The sequence below is a fragment of the Amphiprion ocellaris genome, chromosome 17 (genome assembly GCF_022539595.1).
Source record: "Amphiprion ocellaris isolate individual 3 ecotype Okinawa chromosome 17, ASM2253959v1, whole genome shotgun sequence".
Taxonomy (NCBI): Eukaryota; Metazoa; Chordata; class Actinopteri; family Pomacentridae; genus Amphiprion; species Amphiprion ocellaris.
In genome coordinates, this window is record NC_072782.1 from 30,398,579 (window position 1) to 30,425,781 (window position 27,203).

Genomic DNA, 27,203 nt, shown 5'->3' on the forward strand with positions numbered 1-27,203 from the left:
AAACCTTTAAAAAGACAAAACATTTAATTAAAAAATTCAATGTTTAATTAGAAAATTACATCTTAAATTTCTTAAATCTTTTTAATAATAAAACGTTTTAAAAGTTTTATTGTGTTTTTTTTCCTTTGATTTAATTGCTTTTTGTTATGTAATTTATTTCTTTAATCTTCTTTTTCTGTCAAGATTTTAACCCCAACCTTAAAAATGAAATAAACCCTTAAATCACAATGAAAATACTTCTGTTGTCACAATCATGAGTTAGTCAATTATTCATTTATCAATTCAACTTTATTTGTTTAGCACCTTTCACACAGATGACAAAAATAAACAAGCAAAGAGAAAAAACTGCTAAAACTATGATTAAAACTCAAAAATCTATTTTAAAAAAAGATTTAATATGGTAATAAAATGTGTTGTGTCCAGGGGATGGAGGGAGTTTATTGAAGTCTTCTTGGGCTCACATGGGAAATCATTTAAAATGTAAACTTGATATTCAGTGTAAGGAAACTGGAAACTGCAGAGCGACAGAAGAACCAACAATATCTCCTGTTTTCTCCTTTAATGAGTCGACTCTTCTTGTGCTTTCAGACCAAAGAACTACAGACTCTTCACAACCTGCTCAAACTCTTGGTACAGGACCTCACCATACGCAGAGATGAAAGTTTTCCGGGTTTTCCCGGAAATCCGGGATTTCAAATTTTGTGAGTTCATTTCCGGGAATCTGGGAAAATTGATCGAAGTTTTCAGTGAAAATCAGAATTTGATTGATAGTATTCTTTTTGAAAATCGTATTCTTATCGCTAATGCGTTGTTTGTTGTTTATATTCCTGTACGGAGGCAGCCATTTTGAATCTCGTTCATTGACGCGATTCCAATCTAATGCTGAATACATTGCTGCGAGAATTTGCGAGAGCGGATGCACTGAATAGCGCCAGTTTTGAGTACAAAGGAGAGATGAATCATTGAATAGCGCTCATTGAATAGACGACCTTTGCTTTTGTGTAAATGTAATGACCCGTACCTGTCAGGACAATGTTTAAACAGGTAGACAGGCACGCTGACGTGCGTGCTATAGACGCGACAGTCAAGAACGCGTTCCGGTGGTCGTGGTTAGAAGAGAAAGATACGAACGGCGATTTCTTGTCTGAATATATCAGGAAATTAGACAAACCAGGTACGTTTTTTTAAATTTTACAAAAATAGATATCAATATATTGATAGTTTACTGTGTCTTAAGGTTCCTGTCTTAATGATAATATAATCCTTATAATAGATTAGTGACACATCAAGACTAGAGTATGAAATGATTAATATATGAAATATGGGGTACTAAACTACTGAATAGTTTACATTACTGAACATGTTAACAGGAATGTTTCCGCATTTTTATTAACATTTTCACAGTTTTGTGCTATTCTTTTAATGAGGGAAGGGGGTTATGAAATTCTGGGCTTGGCCCTTCGGGGAAGTTCTGCCGAAATTTTTTTTCAGGTCAGGACTTAGAATATTTTTTTCTTTTTTTTTGAATGAATATTATCTGTGCATGTTTTAGAAAAGAAAGATACGAACGACGATTTCTTGTCTGAATATATCAGGATATTAGACAAACTAGGAACTTTTTTTTTTATTTTACAGAAATAGATAGACCTCAATTTTTTCATTTTTTTTGAGTGACTAGATATCATTTGTGCATGCTTTTGATAAGATAGACTCCATTGAAGATCTATATTGTTTGGTCATTTTTAAATTTTTATCTTCATTGAATATTGCGTGGTCATTTTAATTTTTTATATATATTCTTATTGTTAATAAAGACTATAATGCTATGTTAATTTAATTGTAACAATGACACTATTATAATTTATTATTCGGCACTCGCATAAGGCTGCCTTCGGCAGCCTCTTGGAGCACGTTCAGCGCTCACTTGGCAAAGTTGCTTAGAAAAAAAATTTTCAGGGTTTTTTGCCAACAGCCACTTTCATCTCTACACACGGATCAGGAAAGTTTCTGTCTCATTTCTACTCTGAAGATCACCTTCTCCTGCTCAAACTGCTGACAAATGTTTCTGCTACTCTAAAGTCTGGTCTCCAGAACTTCCTAAAAACTCTCAAAGTCTCTTCTGCTGCAGGTTGCTTTGTAGAACTGTTCCAGAAAACCTCACTAAACCACATGGAGGAGCCTCAAGATAGTCGTCCAAATGAAACCATACAAAAACCAAACTAGCACAACCCAAACACTAAAATCTCCTGCAGCCTACCAGAGAAGCTCTGAGAACAGAGAATCAGGACAGGAACTCTTACCTTCTGGACAACCAACGCTGGTTCACAAACAAGAATACAGAATGTGTCTGACCAAAAACCTCTGAAGACTCACTACAGCCAAGATAAAGACACAACTCAGCTGCACCAAATCCACTAATCACTGCACACAATAGCACCATGTGCTAACTGTGGCTAAAGAACCACATTTACCAAGACAACTATCCAGTACAAAGCCCTAAAACACACCAAGAAACACATTAAAGATGATTTTACTGCTGGAAGCTGCAAGCCAACGCCTAAAGAACAAACAAAAGCAATGGAGCCAAACCCGGTTCTATGGTGAAGTGAAGCAGAGGAAATGTTTGTCTGCAGCTAAATAAAGCAGGAAGACACTGAGCTGCTCAGGTGTTCCTGATAACACCAAGCTGCTCAGGTGTTCCTGATAACACCAAGCAGCCACCTGGACAGCCAATAGGAACACAGCTTCCTGGAAGTCCAGAGGGCTGGCTTAGTGAAGGAAATTTTGTTTAAAGTTGAAGCAGAAAGTTAACAAAGAAAGTTGAAAACCACCTTCTGATCCCTGAAATCTCTGAGTTTTCACACAAAGAACACCTGAACATGTCAAACTGGTTCCATAGTAGAACCATCATTGTAAAAATGTCATAGTATGGTGTGTTGCTCAAAAAACATTAGGACCCGGCCGTCAGGGGACAAACATGTAAGAAACATGAGAACAGAGAGAACCCAACCAGTAGGTCACAGTTTATCATCCCCCAGTCATCTCCTGAAGTCCATATGGTGAGAGACATCAGTATCTGGTTGTTCATTTACCAGAGGATGCTTATAATCATGCTGATGTGGTCTGTACTCTACAGTATTTTAGTGACTCAATAAATGCCTAAGTTGTTTTTTTTAAATGCTTTTTAGTTTTTAATAAACATTTAACAGCTTATATGTAATCAATAAATGGCCTTTGCCTATCTTAAGAAAAATTCACTCAGAACTCTGATATGTTAACAGTACTAAATAAATCAATAAATACATGCATACACACATAAATAAGTTAATACATTAACTGTGTTAAGTTAAGATTTAGATTTTTAAAAAAGTTGTTTATGTTTTTGCAGAATCCAGTATTGCTCACTGGTTGGTCATTACATTTTGCTAGTTTGATTTCACTGTTTAAAATGATGCCACCTCTTTTCAGACAGAACCTGTGATTATAAAACAATACAAAATTTTTAGTTCCGTGTTAATAAAGCACTTAAAGCTTTAAGTATGGCTAAATGCTTTTTTCAAAATTAAATATATCACTCCTTAGGTGGTAGTGGCCCCAAGTTCAGTAAAGTTGGAAAGATATTCACAGATTGGGACTTCCAGCATCAATAACTCATTAGATATAGGTTGTCAAAACATAAACGGTGCCTCTTTCCCATTGTTGCAAGGCAGACAATGTGCTACAAGCCCAGTTTTATCAAAAGTAGCTGTCTTTCAAGCTACAGGAATAACATTGGTGTCTATGGAGTGAACAGGGTCCGTCTGCAATTTGCAAAACCACTGCAACAGTAAAGAGAGACAAATATTCAATAACTTCACTCTTATACATTGTAGTGTCACTAAAATCACTGCAGCCTTCAACTGGCTCCTGTTGACAAAGTGTTTTAACAGAAATGTAAATGCTGTAATTTGATTCTTTTAATGAACCATGTAACTTGAATGGATGTGATGCTGGTGTGACCACAGTGCACACGTCTGATGTTGCTCACAGTGGTCCAAGGGACGCTCAGGGAGTTTGTGTGTTTGCTCACACTCAGACTGAAAAATTACAGGGAACATTGACTGAGTTGATATATGACAAAAATAAAATGAGGTTGTCATCAAAATTGCTCTTTTAAAGCACACAACTTGGACCAAATATTTCATATTAAAAGTATTCTACTTGTTTAGTTTTGTTTTATTGTGACCTGCAGCTGTATGTGGTTCAGGAAATATCACTGATTGACTTCTGGATTATTAATTTTTTTTGTTGATTTGAGCTTAAATGTGTAACATTTAATGACAGCTTCAGATTTTTTCTTATTTAAATTCTCCAATAATCAGAGGTTATGATAAATTTCTGGCTGAGTAGATTTTTAATAAATGTGAAAAAAATTTGCAAAATATCAACTTTTCTGCTCATTTCTTATGTTGGAAAGGTGTTCTTAATGCTTTATCTGTGCATACTTCAGCAGTTTTTTTCTTCCTTTAATTCTTCATTTTCACTGAACTTGAAGGTTTCAGTATATTTAATTTCTCAGTTTGGATCTAGTGACTTTCGGGGGGAAACCAGGAAACCAGAAACGCCTCCAGCGCTGAGAACATTCCTGAGATCGCTACAATATTTGCAGGATGGTGAGAAACTGATCCAGAAACGGTGCCACAGAACCGGAGTTCACGCGCCCGTTAAAACTTGCGCCCTGCGTGCGTCATTACGTAATCTTTACGCACGGCCTCCCGGTGTGCCGCAGGTGTAGCTGCCGCGGACACGCCCACAAGGCAAACTCCTGTCAGCGGGAAGCAGCAGCCTGTCAGTCGGCAGCAGAAACCCGCAGAGGAACCCGCAGAGGAACAGCGTGAACAGGTAAGAAGCTGGTGATTCACCTGGACAGCTCGTTGGAGTTTAACTCGGTTTTCTCTGGATTCCGGGTCAGAAGTGTGACCTGCGCCGCTTTCACTCACTGTAGAGAGTTCAGGGTCGTTTCCTGGAGTTGGAGAGTCACTTTAGTGTTGCTGAAATGTTTGATTTGTAGAGCAGAAAGTCCAGCAGCTGCAGGGAAACTTTAGATCAGAACAGGATCAGAAACTGGGAAACTTCTGGATTTTTTGTTTTGGCAAATGAAGTCAAACTAACATTAAATGCATTAAAGTCTTCTGGATATTTCATCACATTTAACTGCACTTTGAAACTTTATCACTGAATCCATGTGGACCTTATTCTGGTAGATAGAAGCTGCTATAAAACATGATAAAAATCTGGAGATTACCCAACTTTAAAGTGAAGTCAGTCCCATGTAAGCTGCTGTAAACACAACTAGCTAACAGCAACAGTTAGGTTGGATTATTAGTCATTTTTATCATTATTTACTATAATATTCCCCAATTAACCTGTAATCTGACCAACTGTATGTGATTATATAACCAACCTTGGACTTCAGATTATGGTGTTAAAAGTGCAGAGAAAAGGAATATTTTCCCCCAAGAAAGTCCAAAAGATATGCTCAAATTGGTGTAATTTGGGAGCCATTGTTGTTATTTTGAAGCCACCATGGATTGTTTTGAATCTTCTGTTTGCTGAAGGTGTCTTTCATGTGCCGCACATTGTGTTTAAATAATATTATCAGCCCTGCAGCTTCAATCAAGTCAGTGTGAAGTGAGCATTTGTCTCAATCAGGCATCATGTGGACGTGATCTGGAGCTTTAGGCCTCTTTTTTAAAGCAGTTAAAGCGGCAGGATGTAATGTTAGACAGTTTAGTTTCAGTGTGGAACAACTTGACCGACCTGCGCTGGTCGTTTAGCGTGTTTGGGATGAACTGGAAAGTCCTGTGGAGTCTTTTCTCCTTTAAGACTCTCAGCTGTTGTTAAAGCTTTTAATGCAGTTTTTGAACGACGTGTTCAAGTGTTACGTGAAATATGGGATAAATGTGTTTCCATTGGGTAGTTTTAGGAGGAATGAGGTGAGTTAGCATCCTCCATATGTCCACATGCTTTTTGTCATGTCGTACTTCCAGAGACTGACTTTTCAGATATTATGAGGAATATTACAGGAATAATGTTATAAAATACAGTTTGTAGTATAAATTCCACGATCTCTTAAAGCTGTAAATCACAAAAGTGTAACTGATGGAATTTCTTATTGTTTACCAGGAATATTATATAGAATATTATGGGAATAATCTAATAAAATAGAGTTTCTGGTATAGATTTGATGTAAACTTAAAGCTGTAAAGCTCCATAAAAGTGCAAAATTCTTGTTTCCAGACAGACACATATTCGTACAAACTTATTTTGGAATATTATAAGGAATATTATAGGAATAATATGATAAAATATAGTTTGTGTATCAATTCTATGAAGATTTAAGGCTCTAAAGCACCACAGAAATGCATCTGTTGTTATTTCTTAGTAGTTTTCAGCCAATATTGTGTTAACTTCTTGGAATATTATAGGAATAATGTATTAGAATATATCTTGTAGTATAAATCTGATGTAAACTTAAAGCCGTAAAACACCATATAAATGTTTTTCCTCATTGTTTTCAAACCGAAACATATTTCTATACTCCTATTTTGGAATATTATAAGGAATATTTTAGGAATAACATAGTAGAATATAGGTAGTTGTGTAAATTTAATGTAAATTTAAAGATGTAAAGCCCCATATAAATGCGTTTCCTTATCGTTCCAGACTCCATTGTGTTAACTTCAGACAGACATTAATAAAATCTCTGCAGGACCAAACTTGCAGCAGCTCCTGACGATGAATCTGTCATTATTCATCTCCATGAAATGTGCTGTTTGTGTTTTTGTGCCTCAGTCAAAGGGCGAGTCTCTCTGTACTCTGCTCTGCGATAAGAAGTCAGAAAGGAGATGTTATCTTTATTTCAGCTGGGTGGAGGCCAGCTGCTCCACGTGGAGCTGCACCAACACTTTATGAGCTCATCAGCAGCAGAACCACAACAGAACCAGAGCTGGGCCTTCATTTCCAGCTGCTGCATGAGAAATCAAGCTGCATTCTTCTGGATTTTACTCTGAAAATCCATTTCCAGTCAGTTGTGATGCGTAGCTGATTAAGCGACTCTTCTTGCACCATAAATAAGGTTTTCTTGAGTGAAAAGTGAGATTTTTATCCCGTTTTAGCTTTTAGTTTTGGTTTTCCGGCACATTCACGGTTCACTTTGCTCCCAGCAGCATTTGACAAGTGTAGTTTAGGAAATTAGCTCTTGTAAATCCATTAAAAAGATGAAATTAGCGACTAGCTGGTGTAGAAAAAGGAACATTTAGCAGCTACAGGTGCAGATTTTTGTTAGCCAATGGATGCAACAGTGTGTAAAAGTGTATTTTTTTTCTCATTTCTAACTTAGAAACTTAATTTCCAGTCAGTAGTGATACATAGCTGATCAAGCAACTCTACTTGCACCATAAATAACGATGTTTTCTTGAGTAAAGAGGCACATTTTTAGCCTGTTTTAGCTTCTAGTTTGGGTTTTTCTGGCCATTTATGATTCACTTTGCTCCCAGCGGCTTCGGACAACAGTTTATTGAGGAAATTAGCTCTCATAAATTCATTAAAAAGATGAAATTAGCAACGAGCCGCTGGAGAAAAAGGAACATTTAGCAGCTGCAGATGCAGGTTTTTGTCAGAAAGTGGACACAAAACAGTGTAAAAGTGTATTTTCTCTCACTTCTAAGTCAGAAATTTCTGATTTCTCTACAAGATTGTGGAAAAAATAGCTCTATTTCCTGCATTTTATGTTGAGAAACGTAAAAACACATCAATTTCATAATACGCAATGTTAATTTTACTTGATTTAAGGACAGCATGAAAAAATCTGCAGGTTTTATCATCAAATAGCAAAAGATGTGAACAGACTAGACTGAAAAATCAAGACACAGCAGGTCAGGTTGAAGTTATTTTAATGACCAAGATAAGAACCTTAAAGTAAAGATCATTAAATTGTACTGAAACTAGCAGAAGGGTCACAGTATCCTTGCAGCTTCATTTTTTGAACAAAAACAAGTCTTGTTGCTTTTTCTGAAGCTCCAAGACCTGAATGAGTGAAAATCTACACAAAAATGATGATAAATGTGCTTTATTTTTAGTTAAAGAGCACCTTTCACACCTCAAACATGATATTTTTGTGTTTAGGAATCCAGAATATGTTGTTTTCTTTCATGTTTTGTGCATAAATGATAAAAATGAGTAAAATGAGTGAGTTTGTTGGACTCGTGCAGCTGTGTGTCGAGTCTCTGCTGCCGTCTGAGCGACTCGTGAAGCTTCCTTCCAGCAGCCAGTCATGCATGTGGAAGTGTTTTCTGAGCTGAGGAATGCTGTAACCCATCTGTTAGCATCTCACACTCGCTGCCGATGGCTTTTTACCGCCCGATTCCTTCCTCTGCTTTATCTCTCATTCCATCTCTTTCTGCTCTAATTGCTTTTATCTCCCTTTTCTTCATTCTCACTTTCTCCTTTTCTTTGTCTTCTCTCACACACTGTTTCCTCTTAATTCTCACTTTCCCTGTTTTATTTCCTTTCTCTCTGTCTGGCTTTGATTTATTTCCACTCTCTGCTTCTGACCTTCAGTAATTCTGTGTTTTTGTAGAACCAGACGTTTGGCAATTTTGGTTGCACAGAATAAATGTACAACACCTTTTAAACTTCATTAAATTTCATTAAATTTTTTTGTATTTTTTTAAATAGAAATTCTAATTACATACATTTTATGTTTTTGTTGTGAGTATTGTAGTTATAATTTTTGTTTTTTTTTATTTTGTCAATTTTATTATATTATTATAGTATTTGCACAATCCTTTTTAAAATTGCTTTAATTTCTCTCTTGAATTTTTATGTTAATGCAATATCCAATATTTGAATTTGGATTATTTAGAGTAAAGACACGTTTTCTTTTCCTTTCATTTTGTAAATGTATTGTTAGTTAAATAATACATCTTTTGCTATGTGGGTGTTTTTTTTCTTCATTTTATTATATTATTATAGTATATGTAAAATGTTTTTTAAATTGCTTATTGTTTAATTTTTAATTTTGAATTTTTTTAATTTTAAATTTTTCTTTCAATCCAATATTAATATTTGTATTATATAGTGTGTATATATTTTTTCCTTTAATTTTTTTTGCATTTTTGTTATATAAATAACACATTTTTTGCTATGTGAGTATTTTTCCATTTTTTAAATTATATTATTATAGCATATCTACAATCTTTTCAAATTTGCTTTTCATTTGATTTTTATTAATTAAATTTTTCTTTTATTCCAATATCCAGTATTTACATTTGGATTATATAGGTTTTTTTGTAGTTTTTAGGGTATTTTGCTAAATAAATTAGACATTTTATTGTTATGTATGCATTTTTAAAATATTTTTTGGAGTAATTTTTCTGTCAATTTTATGTCATTCTGTCAATGTTGTTTAATTTTTTTTTGTATTTTTCCATATATTTAGATCATATAAATTACTAATTTTATTATATTATTACGTATCTGTACAATTTTCTTTTTCAAAATTGCTTTTTGTTAAATTTTTAATTACATTTTTCTGTTAATCCAATATTAATATTTGGATTATATAGTATGTATATATTTTTTTCTTTAATTTTTAAAATTTTTGTTAATAAAATAATTAAGAATTTCTATTTAATGCCATTTTGTCACTTTCCTTTTATTTTTTTTAGTATTTTTTTCCATATATTTAGATCATGTAAATTACTGATTATTTAGTACTTTTAGTATTTTTTCTCTTTTTTTCTTGCATTTTGTTATTATTATTGTCAAGCGTACACCTCTGATATTGACTGATTTGATCCAGTTCTGTTCTAAAGTTTTCCTGCAGCCGTCACTGAATAGTTAAAATGTTCTTATTCCATTCTGGGGCAAATCTTTCCTTGCATCACATTTTTTCTCCGTTTTCTAACATTTTTTCCAGCATTTCCTCATACGTCTCATTCTATTTCTGCCTCCTTCACTTTTCCCTCCATTACTTTTCTCCTACTTTCTCTTGGTTTCCTCTCCCTTTCTGTCCTCGTATCACTCTTCCAGAATCCAAAACAAATCGGTAGGAGTTTGTTTTGAGCGACGGCAGTAAATCCTGATGTTATTCCAGCTGATGTCTCAGTGGCACCACCCAGCTTCAGTCTTTCTCTTTAATGTGTTTTAATGAGGCGACATTCTTTCCCTTGACTCCTGTTCAGGCAGTTAACCAACCAGACCGACCAGAAAACTCAACTCTGCTCTCCCACACTCCCTCCCCTCTCTCTCTCTCTCTCTATGTTTCACTGTGTTTCTTTGTCTCTCGCCCTCAGTCTCACTCACATATTTGCCCAAAAAAAGCCCAGAAATTTTTAAAAAAACCCACCCTTCTTCTGACCCTTCATAAGTGGCTGATACAGCAGGAGAACGTAGGAGATGTTTTACCATAAAAAGCCAACAATCCTCAGTTTCCTGTCACTAAATAAATACTGTTTTGATTACACTGTTGGAGACAAATTATAGTAGCTGGAGATTCAAGTCAAGTCGTAGCTGTGTTGGTACTGTTCAGTTCGTTCTACCACCACAATTCTTGCTATTTCATTGGATAAAGGAGGAAAATACACAAATCTAAATATACAGGGTGTCCCTAAAGCCTGGACACATAGGAAATCTCATTAGCTGTCATTTTTTTTGCATTGGTTTCACGTGAATCTTGCAAAGCGGATTGACTTTTGCAACACAAATGATGGAAATCATATCGAAGAAGTTATTTGTTAATAATCCTATTGAATAAAGTGTTGCTGAAAATGTCCTTTCTTGAAAATATGTATTTTTGCCTGTGTGGCCCTTTATATGATCAACATTTAATATAGAGATCTGCAGGTTAGTTATCAGAGCCCAGAGTTCCCACCAAAACTAGCTTCTTAGATTTGCTCCAAAAAATCTGAAAACCGTTGCTTTTCCCACTGATTTTAAGCAATGAAAGTTATTATAATGTCTAGTTTAGGCTACTTGTGCTTTTAGTAAGCTTGTGTGCACTTTCATTCTACTTATGTTTTGCATTTTATTGTACTCTTTGGTCTCATTTATTGTCTTTTTAATTGTTTTAGTCAATCAGTTGCAATAATCTATGAATCTGGCTGCACTTTATTCATTTTGTTTTAGATTAATTTAAATAAATTGCTCTATTTTTTCTTTATTTTATGTTATTTTTACATTTCCCTGTAAAGGACATTGAATAACTTCTGTACATGATGGGTCGGTATTTCTGCTACTGTTGCAATGTCTTTGTTTTTACATGTAGTTATTATTTTTTGAAGCTAAACCATTAACATTTAACTTTTTTTCTGTCTTTGTGATGACCGAAGTGACTTTCTCACTGATTGAAAGTGTCCTTGCAAAGTTGAAATGTTTGTGGCTGACTGGCAGGTTTTCCACAGAATTTTGCCTCAAGTTTGTTGTCGTTGGCAATCGGTAGCAGACTTCCCAGGAAAACTCCAACAGGTTTTGCTGGTTGGTGGTTTGGCAGCACAGTTTTCCAGTCTTGTCAGTTTTAAGGAGGTAACCTTTGACGATGTTGCTGCAAGGTCATATTTCCACTACACTTTAGATTAGATTAGATTAGATTAGATTAGATTAGATCTGTGGGGGAACTTGCAGCAGGCTTTGTGGAGAACTTGTGGCAGGTTTGCTGGAATGTTTACTATTTGCAGTTTTTTGTAGCGTTCCAATATTGACTTTTGTTGCTTTGGTTGCTGCACAGTGAGAAGGTTGCCGGGCTGAATCTGCTAATTGGTCTGAATGTTTGCTGTCCAGTGTTTGCGATAGACCACAGTGCAAATAGTGAATGGATTGGACTGTTTGCTGTATATTTCCGATTATTTAGGCAAAAGTCCACCACAAATTTGCCACAAACTTAGCTTGCATATGAAAACATGGCCTTCATGCAAATTTTAGAGGACATCATCAAAGGTTGACCACATCTGTTTGCCAGAAACATCAGTCTTTGCTTTTTTGAAGTGTAGTTTCAGCAAATAAAACGGCACTTCAATCACTTTTAACTGATTTGTATCAGTGCAAAGCTCAGCCTGATCCTAAATTTGAATAATTTTATTCACAAATGCAGCATTATGCATCAGTAAATGATTAATTTATAATATAAACAGAGCCCACTAACCCACCTAATTTTGCTGTTTTAAGCCATGGATTCATGATGTAGGCTACAAATGTGACAACTGTATATGCGCTGGGGATTTAAAACATCCCAGTTGATTCCAGGTAGTCGGAGGCCATTAAGCACCACATAAGACTTTGTCATGGTGCCCCGTTACTAGCTTAACTTCCACAATGCCCTCTGCTCACCAAATTGTTAGTAAGAAATTTGGAGTGAACCAGATATGTGTTGGCCAAACCAAACTCTGAGTCCTCCTCCCTGAAGTCTTTCCTCTTGTAAAACCAAAACATAATTATAAAAACTGCCAGTTAAAAACCTTTCTGGACAAATTTTATAAAGTTAGACAGACATTTTTAGTTTGTCATCTGTATTTTCTTATATTGAACAGAAGAACACAAAGGCGATGCTGATATTCCACAGTAATGTGGCCTGAATTCGACTTTTTTACTTTCCAGTTATGCTCACGGAAGCAGAAACCATTTAAATAAACCAGATATTTTCAGGACAGGTCCAGACCACATCCATATGTGGCTCTAGAACCCTCATCACAGAAAAGATTGGACCCGATGGGGGAAAAAAATTATATAACTGAAGCCTGCAATATGAACTCTCAAATAATCTCAGTGTGAATGATACCATCGTAAACTACATAAAAACTCATTATGTGTTGGTGAAAGACTTTAATAGGGTGCTGGATGATGTCATTGTTTCTAGAAAACTAGCTTCCCTTCATGCAGATACCTGTCTTTGCATGTGTGTGTTCCCGTTCACCGAAACTTCCATTACCTTAGTATTTAGCTATGTCATAAAAAGTAGACCGATGATCTCACAGTCGAACCGTCAAAACTGTGGTGACAGGTTGCGACTTCTCATCGAAGCGCAGCAATACACATAAATATTTAGACAAATATATAAATATATGGAAATATATTATAACATCTATTGTTTTAGGGTCTTGGGAAAGCGTTCCTTTAGTTTTTGACCAAAAACCCCAACCGGAGGATCTCAAAGTGGTCGGTTACATACCTGGGAAAGTAAGAAGGGTCTTAGAATCTGTTCTAAAAAGCTCTTTATTCTGACCACATCCGGCAGCTGAGTAAAACAGATACACAAACTGTTGCAGTAATCCAGTTGTGACGACATTAAGGCATGTTAAATAGTCTCTGTGTTGTGAAAAGCCAGACTGGATTGTATTTTTGACATATTTCTGAGATGATAAAAACAGGTTCACAAGATTTACGGTGTGCCGCTCAAAACTTAGATTACAGCCAAACTGGATGCCAAGAATCCTCACAACAGGCTCGATACGATCCAAAAAGGAAACAGCTGATGGCTAGACCTCTGTTTGTTTGGTATTTCTTTAAGATAAAGGAACTTTTTGCACACTTATTTAATAAGACGGTTGTGTAGGAGAGGGAAGAACATATCCAAAAGTTTTCATTCAATGATCAAAACATGATTTAACTTGCAAAAATATACTTATTAGCTCAACATTTTGCTGTCAGACCTTCAACGCTTTTGTTTTTTGTAAAGGAAACCAACATTTTCAGCTATGTTTACTGAGTGTGATCCACTCCTATTGATGGAAACGTTTATGCACCAGTTAGTAAAATGTTCCCGTGACAACCATAGTGGTGTATTTTCATGTGCCCATGCCTGAGTGATGAGTTTTCGTTCAGGGTGTCTGTCAGCCGTCAGGGTATTTCTCAGAGAAGAAGTATGTCTGTGTTTGCTGTTTTTCCTCCTCGAGCTTCACATTTGTTCCTTTCATGTTTGCAGAAGTGATTGTCGATGTCCTTCAGCCCGAAGGAGACGCATACAATAGATACCTGTAGCATGAAAACCATTAGAGATGCCATTTGTGCAGCTCTGTAGCGAAACGTGTCATTATCTTTTGTGCAAATATTTCTTCATTTTCCTCGGGACACTTAAATTGTCACGGTAAAGCATCAAGCACTAGTTCAAAGGGACTTTCGGTGTAAGTTCTGACAACATAAAAGTGATTAAACAGTTAATTAGCATTTCAATCAGCCGAACTGAGAGATGCAGTGGCCAGCGGTGCAACAGGTTATATAAAATGCAACGTGAAATCTATGTAATTTGTCAAATCCAGTTGGGTTTTACTGTTCTGTGGTGGGTATTGCTGATTCAATGGGTGGAACATTCTTGTTCACTTCTTTCGAAGTCTCCATTGAAAAGACTTGAGACAGGAACGCAAACTTGGCTTCATTAAACGGCCTAAGTATTAAGCTTCTGCTGTTCCTGCGTTCAGAACAAGCCATCTATTGTGTCGTACATTCATTTGTACCATCATCAAATGTCTGGTATGAGGAACACCCCAGAGTGGCATCTGGTGCCGATCAATCATTAACAACAGTGGAATTTTTTGTACAAGAGAAGGAACTTCTTGTAAAGCCTGAAAAGGCCTCTGTGTGCTGCTCAGTAGTCACTGTGCTCTGTGGTGGATCTCCAATAAGGACAACTGTTAGATTTTTTTAGTGTCTGACTGGTAATAAAAGCTTTTTTTGAGAACATTTCGTGCTGATAAGATAAAACTGTGGACATGAACAGCACTACTGGTGCACTGATGTATAGAATTTCAAAGTGAAACAAGCCACTGATGTGTTATTTCCTCATATTCTGTTCCCAAATTTTTTCCCTAAACACCATCCCTAACATCACTGAACACAGTAACACAGAGTTCCCACAAATGATCTAATATGTATGTTACAACCATCAATTTTGATTATTTCACTTTGTTTTTCAGAAATCATGATAAAGAATCATGTACTGTTTGTTAAAGATGAACATAGTTTGAAGGTCTGAAAAGGAGAATCAACGTGACTTAAAGTCAGATTGTATATAAGTCTATGAGAAAAGGATTCGACTTCTAACTTGGTTTGTTACCTCAGTCACCGTTTTTCTGATGAGTTTATGGTCTCAGTCACTAGTTTCAAGATTTGTTGAATACAGCATGGTGTTCATTTAGTTAAATTTGGTCCCATTTAGACTAAAATAGATGATAAAACATTGTGCATTAAATTTTATTATCTGATACTTAGGAGAGTCACATAAGATGAATGTGACATGATGTCACAAACGACAAGTCATCGGTGAATCATGGGAAAGTAGGAAGGAGGATGGAAGTGGCAGGTATGTCAGGAATGAGGGTGTGAGCCCTGGAGGATAAGCTAATACACAAACACAGACACACAAATACAACCTTGTGAAAGTTTCAGCCTGTCAGTGAGATGATTGTTGTGATCTTTATATCAGCAGAGCGTTGCATAATTCACATATCAGTTTTCAACGAAGCTGAGGAGGGAGGAAGTTGGTATGTTGTTATCTAATCTGATTAACCATCCCATCGGGGAGAAACTCACCGTTCACTGATTTTTCCTTTTGCATGAAAGCATGTTGCTCTGAGGTAACGTTTGTTGACTTCGTTGAAAATCTCTCTTAGGTTGAGCTGCACATAACTTTCACAAACTCAACCCATCTGTCATGTGGATATTATTTTTTAAAGCCATCTAAGGTTGTGTGAGTAGAACAATATAAATAGGGACAAAACAGCTATGTGTTAAGATAACACATAGTACCAAAATAAAAGCAACTTAAAGATTCAAGATCAGAATGGGTCCACAAGTTGTCTTTTCTGCCACTTTTTTCAGTTCTTTTTTCTCAAGATGTCATGATTATGGCAGTTTGTAACTGATCGGTATTGGTACAAGAATAAGTTAGATCCTAAATTTGAATAGCTTTCCTTACAAATGCATTGTTATCAATCAATATGTGACCTACAGGACATTTTTCTGATGCTAATTTTGCTATTTTAATCCCTGGATTAATGATGTGGGCCACAAAGGCAGCAAGTGTATATGCCATGGCAATCTAAAACATCTATCCCAGTTGATTTCAGCTGGTCAGAACTCATTAAGCACCACAGAAGACTTTGTCATGGTGCCCCTTTACTAGCTAAACCTCCACAATGTTGTCTGCTCACCAACACGAAATTGTTAGGAAGCAGTTTGGATCAAAACAGTAAAAGGCTTCACCAGGTACTACAGCTAATCTACAATGCTTGTAGTGTGTATTACCAAAGATAACGGCAATAAATATTAAATGATATAGATTAGATTGTTAGTACAAACATTAACTTGAATGGGACATCCCTACTTCTTCCCAAATGTAGCGCAAATTTAATTTTACAGCAATTGTGCGAAAGTAAATGTAAACTATTGATGTTTTCTATTCACTACTGTTTAGTAACTATTACCATTGGTGCTAATTTTCCAGTTCGGTGCTGTTAAATGATCACAAAGGTGGAAGCCACAAAAAAAAATGCTTAGTTCTTAGTTATTTATGGCAGATTTAAACCTTAAAGACACCCTACAATGTGTTTCTTATTCATCCATTTACAAGCCTGTATTGAGATGTTTTTTTTTCTTATGTTGCTATTTTTTTTTACTAGTATATCAGTATAATATATATAACGCATGTAATTGCACTATCCATTTGGGTCTGCAGCACTTTTTAAAATTCTTCAACAAGCTTCAACCCGCCATATAATGTAACCAAAACCTGAAAGCTCCACACTTTGTTCCTGCATCTGAATATATCACTTGTTTGTCTTTCGCTTAGCTCCATTTCATCACCCACCCTTTTTTTTCCCTTCTACAACTCACATTCCCAACCTCAACATAACGTTCAGGCCAAATGGTTTCGGTTTTAAGGTCACGAGTGTGTTTTGGAGCCCGTTTCCTACATCTTGTAATTTCTGCCGCTAATGGACACCTGAGAGTCCTAATTATTCATCTGCGTCGTTTAGAAGCTTCTCCCGGAATGGATCTTTGGTGCGTTTTTGCATTTTATAGCTCCTTGTGTTTTTTTTTTCTCCTCCAAGTTTTAATGAGTGTTGTTTTGCATTATGCAGTACCTCCAGGCTTCAATTTGGCATCTGGGAGAGTTGGCTTGACTCCAAGACTGTGGTCACCCAGTGCTTATTACTCATTAAGCCTCGTCGGAGGGCCGAGTGGGTGCAGGCTGGGTGGGTGCTGGGTGGGAGTTACAGAGCTTGGAGAGTTGCTGTTGTTGTTGTTTTTGTCGATGTTCTAGTTTTGAAACTGAACCGAGAGACGAGAAAGTGAAGGAGATGGAGAAAGAAAGTCTGTGTGCATAGTGTTGGCTGCAGAGTTATTAAAACAGAGACAATGATATGGGGTTTTGCATCTACAGTTAATTATTAATTTGGAATTTATTGTGGTTTCCTAAAATGCAGAGTGAAACCCAACTATTTTCCCCCAATTTAAACCATTCAAGATGAATTAAACAAGTGTTTGTCGTTACTGATTGACAAATATTTTACTATTACTGTCATTTTACTAATTTCTTGGCCTAAAAGATGGAAATATCTGAAAATTCTGCAAGAGACCATGCTTAGTTCATTATTTAAGCACAACAACTGCCATTGTGGTTAATTTATGATCAGTTAATGGTGACCAAACTACTTGATTTTGTTTTAATCATTCAAAAAATGCACAGAAACACTGTCGGTTGGAGAAAGAGCATTTAAAAATGAGGTCAATGTTAAGCATATAAGTTAAATATGTTATGTACTCATCCACCACCCAACCTGCAGGCGATGTTCATGTCATATAGGGTGAAAACAGAGCAACTATAGATTGATAGCACTAAATTGGGAGTTCTTTAGGTTCTTTCAGTGCATTTTCACATGTAAACGCATGCAAATCACATATTTGGCAGCTCTATAAAAAAAACATCTCCAGTCATAGTTACAACAATCTTGACCCTGTTTAGAAGTTGTATAATCAAAATACAGAAACAGCACAAGGAAAAAGAAATAACATGTTGCTAGACAACATTATATGTCAATAAAACAATAAAAAAAAGGAAAAGTTGACAGGTTGTCAGCATCTTTCAAAATGAGCCATGTGAGGTTATTTGCTAGCAGCGCTGTTAAGATCTGGTTCAATTTGGGCGACGACGACTACTTTAGGGGATTTTACAAATTCGAATGCACAAATAGGTTTTAAGTGCACCTAGCTAGATAAATGCTGAAGCTAACTAATGTTTTCTGTCGCTGTATGAAGGTTTTATCTTCCAAAAAGAAAGTGTAAAGTCACAAAATGAGCATTTTTACCTGTTTAACATTCATTCTTCTTTTTCTTTTCTTACTAAAAAAACTAAAAGTTTGAAAGCTTTTTCTTCATTAGAATCTGAAAATGGTGATAATTTGGTTCTTAAATATGCTTTTTAAAATGCAGCTGCAGACTTTTCAGATGGCCTGTATTTAGGTGGGTGAGTTAAAAGGGTTAATCCTGTGGTTGTAGTAACACGAAGACTTTTCTGACTTGACTGTCATGGTGCCCCTTTACTAGCTAAACCTCCACAATGCTGCATATAACTTTCACAAATTCAATCCGTCTAGATATTATTTTTAAAAGTCATTTAAGGGTGCAAATATGGACAAAGCAGCTCTGTCTGAAGATAGCACATAGTACCAAAATAAAAGCAACTTAAAGATTGAAAGTCATTATAAGTCCACAAATCGTCTTTTTTTTGCCACATTTTAGGTCTCTTTTCCAGGGATGTCCTGATCACGGCAATTTTTAATTCATCTGTATTAGTACAAACTGAAGCCCAATACTAAATTTGAATAATTTTTTTCACAAATGCAGCATTATGCATCAATAAATAGTTATTTTATAATATAAATAGAGCACACTGGACATTTATTTTATGCTAATTTTGCTATTTTAAGCTAAGGATTCCACCAGGATTGAAAGAATCTCTTCTAGTTGATTCCAGCTAGTCAGAGGTCATTAAGCCCCACAGAAGACTTTGTCATGGTGCCTGTTCACTAGCAATAACGCCACAATGCGCTCTGCTCGCTAGCACAAAATTGTTAGTGAGCAGTTTAGATCAAAACAGTAAAAGGCTAGCTTATAGCAGGTTTGTTGTGCTATAGCGGTATGATGCTAATTCTGCTCATCATTCACATTAGCACCGAAGGTCACTTGATGTAAACACATCTACCATTAGCGTCTGAACAAATAAATGGTGCTGTTTCTTTTCCAGCATTCAATAGGCTGCTTTTAGCGCGACTGTCTGGATGTTCGGTCGTCTCCGGGTCTTCCTTTGTCTGACTGTCTAATGAGTGACAGCTCCAAAGACGCTTTGTCATTTGTTTTGGGCGAGTCTTTGGGAGGAGTTCTTCAGAAGTAGGTTACAAACCCAACCCTGCACACCTGTGAGTGTGTTGCGATGCAGCTGGGCGGTGGTGCGGCAGTATTATGCCAAACCCTAAAATAACCTGCGGTGACACCTGTATGTCTTTAATGCAGGCGATGAAGGTGGTACACGACAGGGACGAACATGTCCAATTGTTTCTGTAACTCCACCTCATCTGACGTGTTTTTGGCACAGTTTGTCTTTTGTGATATAGCATGAAAGTCTATAGATCCTGTAATTGTTAAATACGGAGGAACAGGTTTCTCTATGCTTCAAGTATAATGGGAGGAGTGAAGAGGGGAAAAAAGCAAATACAGGAGAGTTGGTATGCTGCTTATTCGCCTCACCTTTAACCTCATCGGTACAGAAAAACTGGTTCGACTGTTTTATATTGTCACTGTTTTTATAGAGAAGAAGACGAAGCTGCATGCTGCTGTTCTGTATGGTTTGAACGGAAAAACCAACCTGGAAAACTCTATATTTTAAGAGTTTATTTGACTCATTTTAACATTATTTTATCTTAAATTCTAGTGGAAATCTCAGTGAAGCTTCCATATTTGTGAACATCTGTCCACATCTGTGTATTTTTGGGTTCAATCTCTTTGCTTCAGTGCAGTCTTGAAGCAACAATATATTAGAGGCTAATTTCTTCTTCTTTTGTTGCAGCAGTTTGAGGGAAACCTTCACGTGTTTCAACAGGACGGTGCAGTCATTTATAAAGCCAGGCCCATAGAGGAAGTAGAGGCGTAACGGTGCACAAAATACACACTTCACTGAGTGCCTGAGTTTAGTTTCAACAGAGAAAACAAAAGAAATGCAACGATTTTTGTCATTTGTCTTAAAGAATTAAACATTCAACACTGTGTGTTTACAGTAAGACCAGACTCTAGAATACTGACCTGTTGGTTCCCAGATATTAAATAAATGAAAAAAGTGGAACGCATTCAGAATTAAAATAAAAGGCCAAAATAAAAAGTGAAATTTCATCTTTAAACTTCAATGTATAGAGAAGTTGCAGACTCTGGTTTTGCAAAAATGCAGATTTTATGTGTTTTATTTGTTAATATCATAAAAAAAAAAAAAAAAAAAACTTTCAAAGCTAACCCTGCCAGAACATGATTACTGATGGATAGGTCATGATTTTTTAAAAAAAATTTTATGGAGAGAATGCAAGAGCAAATTATACACTGCAAAAAAAGATCAATTGAAAAACAGTGGACTGTAATGTTCAGAAACTGTAATAATAATCTCAAATATCCATTAAATAATAATATTTTTAGCTGATTTAAATGCAGTAAAACAGTATAATGTTATGGTCACACATTGTAAAAGAACAGTTAATAAAAATATAGATTTTTTTAATTTAATGTATATTTTTGATCTTTTTTTATTTTTAACTTTCAAATTAATACTTTTTTGTGTGAAGTTATTAGTTTTCATAATTGTAATTTAACAAAACAAAATAAATCTGTAAAATAACAGTAAATTGTTTTTAGAATTTATTTTTAAAAAATAGTGAAATATTACAGTTAAACAGTTTTGACAGTTTTGGCCTTTAAAAAAACATTTTAAAATGTAAATTTTACATGATATTATCCATAATTAAAAAAAAAAAAATCTGAAAAATATTTTTATTTTTAAAATTAATTTTACATCCCTAATATACCCAGTTCTTCTTTAAAATAATGACAAATATCTGTAAAATAATTTTTTTTTTTTCTGACTTAAATACAGTTTAAAAATAGTGAAATATTACAGTCAAATATTATATAAAAAAATTGATTATCAGTTGTTAAAATATTGATTTTTGTACAGTTTTGACCTGTTTTCTTACAATAAACATGCAAATTAATATTTTTTGTGTGATTTTAACTTTTTTTTACCGTAATTTAACAAAACAGACAAAATCTGTAAAATACAGTAAATTATTATATAAAGAATAGCGATAAAAACTCTTTAAGACATTATTTTTGTATTTCTGCATTTTTTCCATGTTGCTGAAAAGGTGTTTCCAGTTTTGCATAAAAAAATCTCCGTATTAAAATCTTGACTTCATACAACCAAACCAAGTAAAATCTGAATTCCCTGCTGACTCTGTAAATTCCCGTATTTTATTTTTACAGCTTTCAGATAAGCACTTAAAGCGGTTTCCATGGTGACGAAACATTCCCGGCCGGTAAACTGGAGGCGTCTCCTCCGGTTCACTCCCAGTTTTACGCTGCTGCTGGTGCAAAGTGCAGCACGACTGGAGGCGACATGCCAGAGCTGTGAGTCAGCAGCAAAGCATTCTGGGTAGCAGAGTTTTCCAACAGTCTGCTGAGTAATGACATGTGGCTGCAGACCTTTTATCTGCTGAACCAGCTCACTTACAGATGGTTTAACGCTTTTCTTTGCTAAAAAACAGAATGAAATACTAAAAATGCATGAAAACAGAGCAGATGTAGAGTTTAGGAGCAGCGTTGTGTAAACGACGGAGGTGATTATTTGTGATTCATAACTTCCTGCGGGTGGAGAAGTTGCCTCACCTGACTGCGTAATGTTTTTTGTTCAAACAAGGAGAGTCTTCGGTGTCTCATGTAAAAAGAATGGAACGCTCCCCTGGTATGAGAGAGAAAGTAAATCTCTTATCAGTGGAATTTTACTTTCATCATTACAGGTTATTAGATTGGGAGCTTTATGATTTCTTTTTTTTTTTTTAAAGACAGTTTTTCTGAGCTGAAAGTAACTTTAACTCTCGTCTGAAGTGTAAAAAAAAATACATATAAACACGATAAATGACTGCCTGATATGAAAAATGTAAGTTATTTTGCCGTATTTATAAAAAAAAAAAAAAGCACAACCAGATCTACAGCTTTATGGAGCTTTTTAGCCTCTTTTAGCTCACAGTTTTGGCTTTACGGTATATATTACATATTTTAAATTATAGTATATATTTGCATTTGTTTTAATTTTTGCAGATTGTCCCAGTTTTGGAAAACATTTACATATTTTACAGTATAGTATATTTGTTTGTTTTTGACAATTTACTGTTATTTTGCAGATTTTTTTTCAATAAATTTATTGTAAAAATTTTTTAAAAATTGTAAAAAAAAGTAAAAATTAAATTAATAAATAAACACCTAAATAAGTGAATAAATAAATGAAAAGTTAATCTACAAAATTTGACCATAAAGTTAAACAATTTTATACTGTATTTAAATATTAGTAATATTATTACAAAATATTATTTTACAGATTAGTAAACATTTAGATATTTTTACAGTATAACATATATTTATATTCATTCTTTAAACCATTTTTGATTTTTATTTATTTATTTTCCTGTAGCTTACAGATTGTTTGGAAAAATAAATAAATAAAGGCAAAGTGAATCTACAAAGTTTGACCATAAAATTTAACTATTTTGTACCGTTTTTAAATATGAATAATGTTATTACAAAATATTATTTTACAGATAAAATCACGTACATTAAGGATTTAAAAATTGTAACATTTTTTTCTGGCACCTTGCTGCTTCATTTTCACCATTTTCTTACTAAGGTATTTATTTTTACTTCTTTTTGTTTTTGTTTTTTTACACACACACACGCGCGCGCGCGCGCACACACACACACACACACAGACACAAACACACACACACACACACAGACACACACACACATATATATATTCTTATTTTATGTATTTATTTAATTTTACAGTTTTTGAGTATCATTATGTATTGGGATTTTTAAATATATGGGGTTTTTTTTGGCACCTTGCTCCTTCATTTTCAACATTTTCTTACTAAAATATTTATTTTTGCCTCTTTAAATTCTTTTTTTTTAAACAGATATTTGCTTTAATTTTCACCTTTTCAATTTTCATTTATTTATTTTATTTTATTCTTTATTTTTATTTTATTTATTTAGCTTTTTTTCCCACAGTTTTTGAGCATCACAATGTATTGGGATTTTTAAATGTATATATTTTTTTCTGGCAGCCTGATCCTTAATTTTCAGCATTTTCTTACAGATTGTTGTTGTACTGCTGATGCTCTAAGAACACCTAAACCGTCAGTATCCTGTTATTTCTGTCCAACACTTTCCATCCTTTGGAGTTTAATAACCTCAGCAGCGTTTTCTGCCTCTAATCTGGAGGCATTAAATCTAAACCTGCCGTGTCTGTGGGAGTCACAAAAACACAGACAGTAAGTCAACATGAAGCTCCTCCGTCTTCATACCTGCTTATCAAGGTGTGTCTGAGCTGGCGGCCGGCCACCATCACTGTGTCCCACCCAGACACACCCAGGGGTGGGGACCAGGACTCTAAGACCTGGGTGAGGGGGAGGACTGGACCTGGTCCAACACAACCTCAGATTTACCTTTAGTTCATTTAGTCTTAACTGGAGGGAAAAACTGCACATTTTTGTGGTTTTTCTCGTGGTATTGTGTGAATGGGGAGTTTTGTTTGTTGCTACTTGGACAGTAAAACCTTTTTTGATAGTTTTCCTGTACAGACAGTATAAACTTAATACTGTGTGTAGCATGTACTAGCTGCTGTAGTTGTAATAATAATAATAATAATAATAATAATAATAATAATAAACTGTGTGTAGCATGTACTAGCTGCTGTAGTTGTAATAATAATAATAATAATAATAATAATAATAATAATAATAATAATAATAATAATAATAATAATAATAGCTTTGTTTGTATGCATGCAGTTTACAAAGTGTTTCACAGACAGGACAAAAACCAAAATAAATATACTCAGGAAAACCTCTGTATAGCATAAGGCTGGTCAGTCCAAACATGGTAGAAGATTCCCAAAATAAAATTATACAACACCATCAGGTAAAATAATAAAATGCCACACGCAAGTAAGGCAAAGAACAAGTAGAATGTAAGAAAAATAGAGGATGAAAACCATGAAAACAAGGCTAAAAATGTTTATATTAGTAATAAGTAAAATAAATACATCAATAAATAAACAGTAAAGGAGAATAAATGAACAATAAAATAAAGTAAGAACAAATCTAATAGACATAATTATAATTTTTAATATTGTTATTGCTATTATTAATATTAATAATACTGTACTAGCTTCTGTATTGGAATTTGACCAACCACAAGATAGCTCTGCCCTAAAACATACCCTGCTTTATCATCTATTTTGCCCTAAATGAGACCATAATTTACAAAACAAACATCATACTGCATTAAAGAAGGCTGTAAACTAGCAATTGAGACCATAAACTCATTGGTAAAATATTTACTGAGGCAGCAAACAAAGTGAGAAGTTGGGTCTTTTTCTCATAGACTTCTATACATTTGACTTATATTTGCCATCAGAGATGTCGCCCCCTGCTGGCTGTTAGAGAGAAAGCAATTTATTTACAGCTTACATCACTTTACTTTTTATTTTTCTGCATACACTGTATATAAAAGATAGATAGCAAAGTCACTTATCAATTTGTAAACTACAGTTTTGATGCCGTACGTTTGGAAGGACACTAGCATAGTCGTCAATTACAAGGTAGTATCACCCTAAAGCACACCTTGCTTTGTTGACTCTTTTACTCTAAATGGAACCAAAATTTACTAAATTAACATCACACTGTATTTGAAAAGTCTTGAAACTAGCTATTCAGACCACAAACTCAATGGAAAAATGTTTACTGAGATCACAAATGAACTAAGAAATCAGGTTGGTTTCTTATAGATTTCTATATATTTGACATATTTTTGCCACCAGAGGAGTTGCCCCCTGCTGGCTGTTAAAGAGAATGCAGGTTTAAGTAGTTTTGAGTTGGTTTCATTGTTGAGATTTTTCTTTTATGTATCCAGTTTATTGTTGCGTAACTGTAACCAAAATAACAAAGTTGAATGTACCAGTTTTTTTTGGCTGTTTTTGGTTGTTTCATGGTTTTGTTGCCTTGGTTTAGTTTGACCCTCTAAGAAATCAAACTTTTAGACTCCTCCTATCATTCTTTCCTTTAGTTTCGTCCATTCACTCTGATTTAAGACGCAGATCAATCAGACTGTTGGTCTCTGACAGACTGTGGCCGGATATTAAGTCAGCGTCTCACACTCTGTTGGTTTTGTCCTGAGGTTGTAGTTAGGGTCATCTCCATGTACACAGCAGAGCAGCCCACCCACCAACATGAACACAAACACTCAGGAACCCCCTGAAGTCTGAACTCAGGCAGGAAATTACTTCTCAGTCTGTCATCATGAACACGTCTCTGTCTGCAGGTCCTGCAGTGAGTATTTTAACTGTTTTACAGCTCAGAGGACAAATTAAATGGAGTTACATCACAGCAGCGACATGAAGTTTGTCTTTTAGAGCTTTAAAGCTAAAACTATGAGCTGCTGTAGGTTGTTTGGACACTTAGCTAAATGTAGACTAACTAACTAGTTAGACTAGTTAACTTTTAACTTCTTAGTGTTGAAGCAGTTTGCAGAACTTGTAGTTTACTGTAAAAAAAAAGTGTTGTTTTTTAGATTACAGCTTTCAACTGTGTATTTTTTTAAACAAGCTGTTATTATTTTACAGATTTTCCCTGTTTTTTGAAATTACAGATTATAACTGCTAAAGTCACATTTAAAAAGGTGTGAATTTACATGTGAACTGTAAAAAAAAATCTGCCCAAAACTAATGTCTGCATTAAAAAAATAATTTTATTAATGATAATTTATTCTTTTTCTCAGTTGAGAATAGAATCAGAGAGAATTTTTACTGTTATCGTATTCCACATTTTTTTAAACATGTTTTTCTGTCATTTTACTAATTTTTAATGTTTTTTTTGACTGTTTTTACAGTGTATTCGAGGTGCTAATGTTGCTTAGCTATCTTAGCTGTCTTTTTCTACGACCTTAATTTGGGGACTTTATTAAAAAATGGTCACGAAGAAGCTTCAACAAGAGAATACAAGCTTTAGTTCAGCTTTTTAAAGATGTTGTTTTAGTTATAGAATTAGCTGAAATTTGTTTCTTTAAAAGTAGTTGTTGGAACATTTAGCAACACTTGGGGCTAACGTTGCTTAGCTAACTTAGCTTTCTTTGTCTATGGCTGTAATTTGGGGATTTTATAAAAGATGGCCATGAAGAAGCTTTAATAAAAGAATACCAGCTGTAGTTCAACTTTTTAAAGGTGTAGTTTTAGTTATAGAAGTAGCTATAATCAATTTTTTTAAGTATTTGTTGGAGCATTTAGCAACTCTGGGCTAACGTAGCTATGATTAGCCTTTTTCATACCCAGATATTGAGACGTTTAGCTTGTTTTGGTCCTTTTGAAGGCTTCATACAGAGATATGTCATCATTTTAGAGCCCTGAATCTACATATTCACTCATTTAGTCCTTTTTTCTGTGGTTTTGGTGCCGGGACGCCTGTTTTAATTCAATCTACAACAATGTGAGGTCACGTTACTCTGACGGCGCCGCCCTGCCTCTTAGAAATTACATTTATATACCACTGATTTGTTTCACCAATTATGCTTTGCTGGGAGACGTAATTGGGAAAACAAATTAGCGGTATATAAACATAATTTCTGGGAGATGAGGTTGGACGGTAATGAGGAGAGAATTTTAACATCCAGCTATTTTACTTCATAATTAGCTTTTTCTGAGGAGGAAATGACTTGGTGCGGGTCGACCGCTGCTTAAATTCTATATATCCAGACTGTTTTTGTCTCCTCTGGGCTCATGTAGGGATTAAAACACAGCCGACTTGTTTTGATTGTGTCTAATCAGACAACACGGCCCACTCGTGTTAAAAACGCCGCCACTC

General features: G+C 35.0%; 1 protein-coding gene across 1 annotated transcript in view; it reads left to right on the plus strand.

Annotated features, from left to right (window-relative positions):
- Nucleotides 1-4,739: 4,739 nt before the first annotated feature.
- The window catches only part of LOC111571298 (cingulin-like protein 1), an 83,858-nt gene continuing 61,394 nt past the window's right edge, over nt 4,740-27,203 (plus strand). The window contains exon 1 of the mRNA XM_055019419.1: nt 4,740-4,881. The gene's annotated coding sequence lies outside the window, so the exon portion shown is untranslated. The remainder of the gene's footprint in view (nt 4,882-27,203) is intronic.